Here is a 10,313-nt window from a genome sequence, read left to right as displayed (position 1 = left end):
TTAAAAAAACAAAACCATATGAAGATAAAGAAAAGTATTGCCTCATAAAATAATTCAAATTATTATGGGGGCACAAGCTTATTTGTCCCCATAAATGAACTCCTAACTCAGGACATGGCAACACAGTAGCTCCAGCTCTGCACAACACTTCCAAATGTGGACAGCAGCTGTGTCTCCCAAAAACTGTGAAAGTAGGGGGGAAAATACTGTATTTGTTAAAGCAATTGTGCACCTCTTCCAAAATCAGGCAAATAGTTCACAAACTGAAACTCACTTAATAGCCAGCAGAAAGAGCCAGGCACTTCCAGTCATTGATTAAACTTGACCTATCTGTGCTAGGCTTTGTAAGAGAAAGGAAGAAAAATTTAAAAACAAAATTTCTCATTAAAATAACATGCACATTTTTCACACTTAAAGGGTTATCATTTTGCCAAGATTTTTTTAATCTAGAAACATGACACTGACACCAAATGGCACAGAAAATATCACATTTTCTTTTTTTTTTTTTTTTTTGTTTTTGTCTATTAAACCTATACAGATAATTTTCAGCAGTAGAACTGGAGAATCACAAAGCTGTATGATGCCAGACTCATTCCCTTTCGGGTTGCTAAAATTTAAGGTAAGAACATCCTGACATCATAAATTTTCAAATTAGGCTTAATTTTTTAAAATATTTCATTTGGCTCAATTTTGCAAATATGCAACCAGCTGGTAAAAATAAAATCTGGTTTAAAGTTTCGTTAGATAGAAAGTGCAGTCTCAAACTTACATAATACCAAAACTATATCCCTTTACAAGTGAAGACAAAACTGCAACCTTTAGCTTCTAATTTCAGCATGTTGTATCGCAGAAATAGTCCTCCAACTCTATTAAATTTTTGTTTTTAGGGCAGAACTTCTTATAAGCAAAAATAGCAGACAGATAACTGTGGGTGAATTAACATAATTTTTGCAATATTATCACATGAAATAAGGGCATTTCAAAATCAATTTTACTTCTCAAATCAGCTGAAAAAAAACTTTGTACCTAACATAATGAAATACCATGCAGGTTAATGACAAATTTTTAAATTAACAACCTAAAACAGAAACTAAGGTGATCTCCACAATGCTGATTTTAGGCATACCTACAAGTGAACGATTTAGTGATGAATACATGCCCAACTAAACACAAATTATTATTCTGTAAGTCAATTACATTTATTATACATTCAGACATAAGAGAGCATCATATAATTGTTCTTCAAATACATTGTGTTATTAGGAAGACATACATTCCCTGATTAGAGCAGACACTGTCTGAGATATTTTTATATTCTGCAGAAATCTTAGACTAAATTCCACCATTACATACTTAATAGAAAGTATAGGTGATTTACAAAACTCAAATAATGGATAATTTTTCATAAAGGACCTTTTGTACAAGATCATAAGCTTCTACACAGAAGGATTTTACTTACTATGACAACTGCAGTTTCTAAAGGATACTATTTTGATAAAAATCGAAGTACATACAAAAGTACATACAAAAAAATCTAAGAACATACAAAGATAAAAATCTGGTTTAGACTCCACCTAGAGAAAAAAAAAAGAAGAAAATATTACTTTTAAACAAAACTTGAGGCTTAAAATTCTCCAAATCACACAGTTTGTTTTTAGGAAAAAAATACTGCAAACACTAATTTATCCAATGTCTATCTTGTACTTTCCAGAAACACACAACACAGATATACATAACTTATTCGCATGCAGAGCTGCAAACACAAATTCATGTGAATTCACCAAGAGCATAAAAACTGTTCTGCACCTGCACAACACAGACACAGACATTCAAAATTCTGCATTGTTGGTTGTGTCCTCCAAAGTGCAGAACCTAATCTTTAAGTGAAATTTCAGTGGACAAATAGAAAACCATTTTGCAGCAATGTGGTATTACAGTAAGTGCACTTGCTAAGAAAACCAGTTTTCAATATGCAGAGGGGGCTGATACTGTAATCCAACAGGGAAAGGGTTTCTTCATCATATAAAAACATCATGACAGTATGTTTCAAACACTAAAATGGCCAACAGAAGAGAAGAAAATGAAGAATAAATGAAATCTCATACCAGCTGGGAGGTTTAATTCATTGGTGAGGCTGATTATGACACACTCACCCTTGCTATATTCTTTTATATAAACTTAAATATCAAAATACATTAAGGTATTTGGCTTGAATGTTAGCTGTGATGAGAAAAATTTTCTTCCCTGGGACAAATATTCCTGAAGAAGCAGAAGAAACTTATCAATAGGGTGCAATTCTCAACTGTGGCATAACAAGCATCTGTTTGTCTTTTACTGTTTTATCAAAAATCAGTTAGAGTAAGCCGCATTATCCTCACCAAAGTTTAAGCAGATTGAGGGAGTGGCTTTCTATTAATGGTCTTTGCAGCACGGCCTGCTTAGCCCTGTGGTAATGTCCTCTAAAGCTCAATTCCTCTATTGCAGATTTTGTTAATGGAAACATATCTCAAAAGTGACTACACTGTGCCCAAAATATCCATTTTACATTCAGTATCAAACAGCAAAAACCTCAGCTTTTGCACCTCTGGTAGCATTTGACTTGTTTTCTCCATCTAAATTGAAAAAAAAAACAAACAAGAAAAAAAAAACAAAACAAAAAAAAAAAAACAAAAAAAAAACAAACAAACCAAAACAACCACAAACAGACCCAAAATACTGTCATATTTAGAATGGCAATGACAATGATTTTCAATTAATTTCACAAATGGATTCACTCAGAAGAACCCATTATCTGAAGTATAAGAAGCAACAACACTTATTCATTGTTGAAATGCAACAGTTGTTTGTTCTGATCCAGTACAGCAAAACAGGAGTGTGATATCAGCCAAAACGTTCAAAAGGTCTTTTAAAATTAGAAATATCATATCTAATTGCTATTTTAACATTAGTTTATCACCACTCAATTACAAAAAAAATCAATTTTTATAAGAAAAAAACCCAAAGAAATTCATAGGACATCCTGTGTTAAGACAAAATTAGGTATGAGTGCAGACAGACATACAGACTCATCCCTATGTCTGATAAAATCTGCCTGATAAAATCAAGGCAGATCATAAGGAACTGCAGGCTCCAGGGAACAGCTGAAGAACTGTGTCCCTGTGGAAGCTGGGAAGATGGGTGCCTTCTTTGAGGTGCACTCACCATTGCAAAGGTCTCCTGGTGTGACCTGCAGAGCTCTGGTCTCCTTCACCGGAGTCACATGAGACAGAAACACTGCAGAGCTGTCTGTCTGGTGAAGGAATTCTCTTTACCAGAACTCTCTGAAGGTCTGTAATCACTGGTGATGAAAATGCTAACTAATAAAGGAGGATTTTCAATTAATAAGTGGCCTAAAACATGGCAAAAAGCCTAGATTTCTGGGAAGATATAAGTGGTATATAACTCTCAATAGAGGTATTCAGAAAAATAGCACCATGGTGAGCAGGAAGGCCACTGAACTTTTTTTTCCTAAGGTATTAAAGCAGCATGTATGAAAATTATTTAATTCACTAGCTAATTTACATGAAAATTACCAGAGAAATTAAAATCTCAAAAGAATGTTACTGTTACAACTTAAAAATAGCAAAGCCACAAAGTACACATCCAGGCAGAAGAGAGACACTTTGCACATCACTAACAAATAAACATTAAACAACCCCAATTTTTACCTGATGTGAGAGTTAATATGAATCCTCCAAACAATTAGAAAAGCTTCAATCAGGTTCTGGTCCTCCTCAGGCACCTTGAAAATATGTAGGACATGGCAATGCAGGACTCAAGAGTTTTGGGTGCTGCTGCTAGATCGTTAAAGCACAGAAAAGGGTGAACATGGGGGACTTCAACAACCAAGGGATCTGTTGGGAAGGTCCTACAGGATCATTACAGTACAGAATCATAGAATGGCTTGGATTGGAAGGTCCTTAAAAGACCACTCAGTTCCAATGTCCCTGCCATGGGCAGGGACACCTTCCACCAGACCCGGTTGCTCAGAGCCACTTCCAGCCTGGCCTTGCACATTTCTCAGGATGGAGAGTCCACAGCTCCTCTGGGCAACCTGTTCCAGTGCCTCACCAACCTCACAGCAAAGAATTTCTTCCTATATCTAACTTAAAACCACTTTCTTTCAGTTTGAAGCCATTTCCCTTTGTCCTGTCACTACATACTCTTTTGGATAGTCTCCATGTTTCTTGTAGCCTTCCCTCAGGCACTGGAAGGCCGTTGTACATGGGAAAGTTTTGTTATTGAGCAGATAAGTGACTACATCAAATCTGGAATATCTCTTCTTTTTTAATCAACAGCAGGAAAACTGACTGGAAGTGCAAGACTGAGGGCAACTTGGGTGAAAGATTATGGGGAAAATGGTATTTGTAATTCCTAGAAAAAGAGAATGGAATTACAAATAAACAAGGTGATCAGGCAGCTTTTCTGTATGCTTTCAATTGCATTAGGGCAATTGTTTGCATAGATGTTCTGCAAACAGAGCAAAGGATTCAGCTTTAAGAGCAAAATAAAAATAAATCTTTTTGCTGGATTATTTTTAAGCTGGATTGGTTTCCTGATCCAAATCACAGCTCACTGAAGAAACAGTTGTGCTGGCAGCACAGAGGGCTGGGGGCATGAGAATATCTCAAGCCAGTGTCTGCCAAGACTGCCCTGTAAAAAAAAAAAAAGATTTGCACTCTACTAGGCTTTATTTTAAAGTCCAAAGAGAAAAATCTGTAAGTTTAATGTGAATATTATGTGAAAATACTGAGAAGGACATAAACAGAAACTACGTCAATGAAAAGGGAAAATAATAATTTCAAAAAAAGGGAGTATAATAAGATAAACTTGACTAAATTGAGAGCTCTTCGAGAATCCTGAAACACTAGAAGGAGGTGTACATGAGTAAAAAGTAGGTCAGATTACTAAAGAATGAATTTTAGGGAAGAGTGCAAATATGTAGGGGCAAAATCAGAAAGGCCAAATCACAGAATGAGCCTTAGTTAGGAACAGAAAAGGAAACTGAGAGAGCCCTAGAGGAGGAGGAGGATGGCGAAAGGAAGGGCTGTGCCGCTGCTCGGTGGGGAGAAAAAGCTTTCAGCCACACCAGTGAAATAAACCAAAGTGCTAAAAGGCTTTCTGTTTTAGCCTTCACTAAAAAAGATATCATGTATTTTGACTTCAGCAAAGCTGCTGCTGTTTGTTAAACATGATCTAAGTAAAGCTGTAAGAGACTACATACTGTTTATAGTTATTAAGTAATGGTTATTAATTATTAAGTCCCAAGCTTGAAGGATGTATGAAATGCTAAATTTGTACCAAATGCTTTAATATCTAATACCTCCATGAATAACTTTGATCTTGGAAAAGTTCAGTTGTTGCACATGCAAATGTGCAAACTGTTAAAAACCTGTGAGGAACTGCAATGTAGAATCAAAAGTGAAAATTAACTTAACTTAGGAATATAATTTCAAAGGGGAAAAAAAGAGTGTGGTGGTGAAAGCCTGCTAAGTGAAACTCAACTTCACTAATAGAAAGTGGGAAGCAACTAGTTAAACAGTATTCTATGGGAAACTGTTAGGACAACAGCAAATCACAAACTGTAGATGCATTTTTACACATCAGCTTGTTGTATGGAGGAGAACAGAACCACCATCCTGCTGATTCCTGGCACCAGCATAAAAAGAATAATGTCTTTGGGGTGTCACACAGAATTATGCTATTTTAATACGACACAATATTAGGCAAATACTGTGGTTTGTATTTGAAATTAGACTTCAGCAACTAATAACATAACATAATTAGATAAAGTCCAGACAACAGCAACTGTGACAATCATGAGGTCTAGAAGAAAATAAAGCATCACAGAGCCTCCTTAGGCTAAAGAAGAATACTCAAACAAGACTAGACAAGCCATCTTCAGAACTGGGAATTTGTTCCAAAGGGGAAATCCATAAACTTTCTCATCTTCCTCAAGGAAGCTGCACAATTCCTATCACCATTTAGGAAAAATGTACTTGGGATAAATCTGATTTTCTAGATATCTTCCTATAATAATAACCTATATAATGTGAATGCTAATTTAAGGTTATCACTGATACAAAGTCTTATAAAGTAAAACACTTTTGGACTTGTTTTTTTTTTTTTTATTTATAAATGGATTGAGGTATAGTGATCCACTCATTTTTGTTCTGTAGATATATATATATATATATATATAAAGACCCCAAACCAAATGGGTATCCAAATGACCCCAAACATTTGGGTATCCAAATGCTGATAAGATCCCGGAACACTGTATCATATTTTCCCACTATAATAAAATATTGTATTATCTTTATACTTAAAAAAATTCAACACATTGTACCTTATTTGCATAGACAGTTCTTTTACTGTTAAAATCACTTCAGAGACAAAGGTGTTCAACGTAAATGCTGCATTTCCTTAAAAAAAAATTCTTTTTTATTTCAAATCTAATTCAGTTGCTTGGAACAATGCTGAAAATAGAAGTCTGGGTACAGAACATACTCATCCTGTTTTCGAGTTAGAAGAGGATCTGTATTTTTGTATTTTATAAGCTTTATCAGCACTCTTGCAATGAAAATAATAACTGTATTCACTGAGTAAGCACAATATCTCTGGAATTAAATATACTGTCTTACTGGCTAGGTGCCAGCTTCAACTGAGAGGTAGAACTGACACTGATACACCTAGGAGAGCAGATTCATAACACAGCGTTGCTCAAACATTATGGCAGGGTTCTTGAAAAAAATTCCTCTAGAATTACTGCTTCAGTATCTACACTAACTTACATGGATTTACAGTGTATAAGGAAAAAGTGTTATTTTCCTGTTCTAGAAGTCAGACAAAATTATTTTTGTTAAAGTTATACGGAACTATGTTTAAAAACTTTAACACAGACTCCAAACACAAAACTTGGGAAAAAATTGTGTCTGCTCCTACGGAGCCAGAAAAGACCTGTTTGCCTTTGAAATTTCTACACTGTGAGTTTTGTACTACCTTTACTTCTGTATTTCTGCCTCCCACACACAGGTTACGTGTGTGAACTCCTCCAATACAACATGTGAGGCGTGGAGCTCATCAGTGAAACATCCTGCCTCCATTCAGCAAAACACTTGAGAACAGACTTCAGAGCTTTGCTTTATTTGAGCACAGATATCTTGCAGATGTTTAATTTAAAGCTCATGTGTAGTCCCACTGAAGTAAATGGGATTACTAAAGTACTTAAAGTAATTCCCTGCTGAATCAGGCTTTTAAGAGTAAGAATAAATGTGCCTAATTTTTATTCGTGCATCAGATATCTATAGACTAATAGTTTAAACTCAGCAGTTTTGTATCCAATTAGTATTAGATGTCTGGAGTTAGTGTGTCTTCACCTGCTGCACCTACCATCCCTACAGGTATGGTAGGGAAGGGCCTTTTTAAATACAACACTGGAGCACAGTTTTTGCATACATACCGTGTCATCAGGCACTCATGTTTTGCATACATATAGTGTCATCAGACCTAGTGCTGTGATGACTTTTTGTAAGTAATAAATTAACTGCACCTGGCCCTTGTATTTTTTGAGTGTTACATGCATGAAAGGTTTCAGAAAAGAACTCCTGTAATGTAGATTAAAAAAGTAGTGGAATTAATTCCATTTAGTTTGGACAAAAGAGAAACTCATTCATACACCTGTAACTGCTTACTTCCTGCATCTATGGAGTTGTAGAATAATTTTAGTTTAATTCTGAGAAGAAGGAAAGGAAACAAAATCTGTGGATCTAAGGTATTTAACATATACATGCTAAAGGTTGAATATGAGCATTGCTTACACCGTTGCCAGAAGCAAATATGATGTGGCCTGAACTAAAGTTGAGGTTTGTCAATGCAAAATCTGTCAGCAAAAAAATAAATCCCAACCAAAAAAACAAATAATAAATCTACAGCCTCATCAGCAATGAGACACCTGTGGCTTCTTACATCGTCAGACCTGGCTAAGTGATGCTGGGAGTTCTCTGCAAAGCACTTCTATTCTCACATCTATAAAAATGTATCCCCTGCTGAAAGTATAAGAGAAGGCTGGCAGTGATGAATTCATCTTGTCATCAAGCATCAAGTTCATTTAAACTGATCACCTCATTCAAATAAGCACACCTGGAAATATCAACCACATGCAAAATTACCACTGATTTTAGCATCATTTCCAGGTCACTGAAAAAGGACCCACTGACACACATGTGATAACAAAAGAAAATTAATATGATTCCTTCCTGAAATTTTCACTGTTCATCTCTGGCCCACCTGATCTTGTTGGTTCAGCTCATCTAGGTTTAAAACCTGGAAAATTTAAATCAAGGGGGTTAAACAAAGGACTAATAGGCAGACACCTATTTAATTTTTGCAATGGTACAACATCTTCCACTGTACACATGTAAGAACTTAAAGCAGCCCCAATTAGCTATAGGTTTGGGATGCCCTAAGAGACAGAACATCAACAGCTTTAGGGATAAACAATTCCTCACTAAGTAACAGTACAGTAACACATCAGGGGTGCAATTATCCAAGTCTTTACAACAGCAAATCCAGTTATTCACCAATATTGAGCCAAAAGTGATACCCAGCTTAGCAAAGGACTTGCACAACTGTGATTATTGCCTAGGCCACCAGGCAAAGGGACACAGCTGGTCCTTCAAAGAGACAGCTCAGACCCACAGAGCAGCTGGGTGAGAATGTCCCATGTCCTCACCAGACCCACCTCTTCCACTGCTGAGGCGCAGCAGCACTGTCTGGATTTGCTAATCCATTTTCACACCCCACCTCTGCTCCACTCTGCGCTGGCTGTGTTCCAGCTGTGCACAGGGCACAGAATTGTTGTCCAAGCCAATTCTGGCTTTACACCTCATTTCTGCACACTGCACCCAGAAACACCATACAAAGCAACAGCAGCCCCATAACAGATATACCCAATGCCCAGCAGCTCCAGTTCAACCATGACAACTTCAAAAAAGTCTGCTCATATAACATGCACTAATGAACAGGCATCATCAATGCCTAGAAAATTTTACACCAGTATCCCCTATTAGGCATGCTGACCTCCAACAGGTGGTTCCCCAAACCATATAAAGAGTTTCAATCTTCTGTAATTCTGTTCAAACATTACAGGGCTTTATCTTCTGTTGGAAGAAGGAAAACAGGAAATAAATTATTACAATGAAAACAGTAAACTTCTCAAAGCACGTGTTGTCACCATTGTTGTTTCGAATCTTTTTCTTGAGGAAGAAATGCAAGACATGTGGGGCATAAAACTCAGTAAGCTCAAGCAATACTCAGAGAATACTGCACTCTATCTTCTTCAGCAATCCCATTGCAACATCTTCAGACTTCCCCTCCATTCTCAGCAACAGCTTTCCAAAAAGACCATGTTGCAGTGAAGCTCTCAGTCCTTAACTCCAGCACACTTCCTAGCTTTGTCCAATGATACATGGAAGACTGCAGGTCTGTGTTAGAGAAACAACATTTTTATCTGGTTTTCTACACTCCAAAACTACGGAACAAAATTTTCTGGGCTCAAAGGGGCATTGAAATCTTCTCCATCTTCTTGTGAAAAGGCAGAAGTCTTTGACTGTGCCTTTTTCTCTTTGAATGTATGTGTCCAAATATGTGCGCTCTCTTCCACCTCCACATGTTCAAGCAGAACTAGAAATCCTCTTAGCACAGAAAGAAGGCTTTGAAGCTCACACTTATGATGACAGGAGACATCAGTATCAGTTATGGTGCCCAACTCTCCCCTAGAAAGAGGAAAAATACTTTGGCACTAAACTGTGTAAATGTGGCATTAAAAAGTACACAGAAAAGTGTGTTATGAAGCACAAAGTTTGAAAATTTATTCAAGTATGTTTAGTATGTGCAATACTTTGATTTCACTTAGGTTTAAATCAAACCTCTTACATTTTCAGCTGAATTTTGTAGATTTCTGAAGCTTAACTGCTTCAATTTCTAATGTCTTGAATTCAAATCTTCCACTTGCAATTATATTTCTGCTTTCATTCATCTCTACTAACATAGCCATTGTTATTTCTCTGCTTTTCCAAATAATCCGTGTCCAGATAGTACCATGACCCATGATTAACAAATATGATTCATGCTTCTAACAAAATCCCCATTGAAGAGGAACGTTTTCTTTCATATTTCAGTCCTGGTCTGTAACTGTGAAAGAACAAAAAGCTAGGACACCGTGACAGCAGCTTTCAATCTCTTCCCTGCTATTCTCTCTGCACTTTCTACGC

General features: G+C 36.5%; 1 long non-coding RNA gene across 1 annotated transcript; it reads right to left on the bottom strand.

Moving 5' to 3' along the window:
* Nucleotides 1-914: 914 nt before the first annotated feature.
* On the bottom strand, nt 915-9,952 carry LOC134425678 (uncharacterized). Its single transcript, XR_010029746.1, has 3 exons — nt 8,783-9,952; nt 3,708-3,836; nt 915-1,574 (listed from the first exon to the last, which is right to left on the bottom strand). It is a non-coding gene; the product is annotated as an uncharacterized LOC134425678 (long non-coding RNA).
* Nucleotides 9,953-10,313: the final 361 nt, after the last annotated feature.

Source organism: Melospiza melodia, chromosome 1 (genome assembly GCF_035770615.1).
Source record: "Melospiza melodia melodia isolate bMelMel2 chromosome 1, bMelMel2.pri, whole genome shotgun sequence".
In the NCBI taxonomy this organism is placed as follows: domain Eukaryota; kingdom Metazoa; phylum Chordata; class Aves; order Passeriformes; family Passerellidae; genus Melospiza; species Melospiza melodia.
The sequence above is the reverse complement of the archived record's forward strand: the minus strand, read 5'-3'. Positions and strand labels throughout refer to the sequence as shown.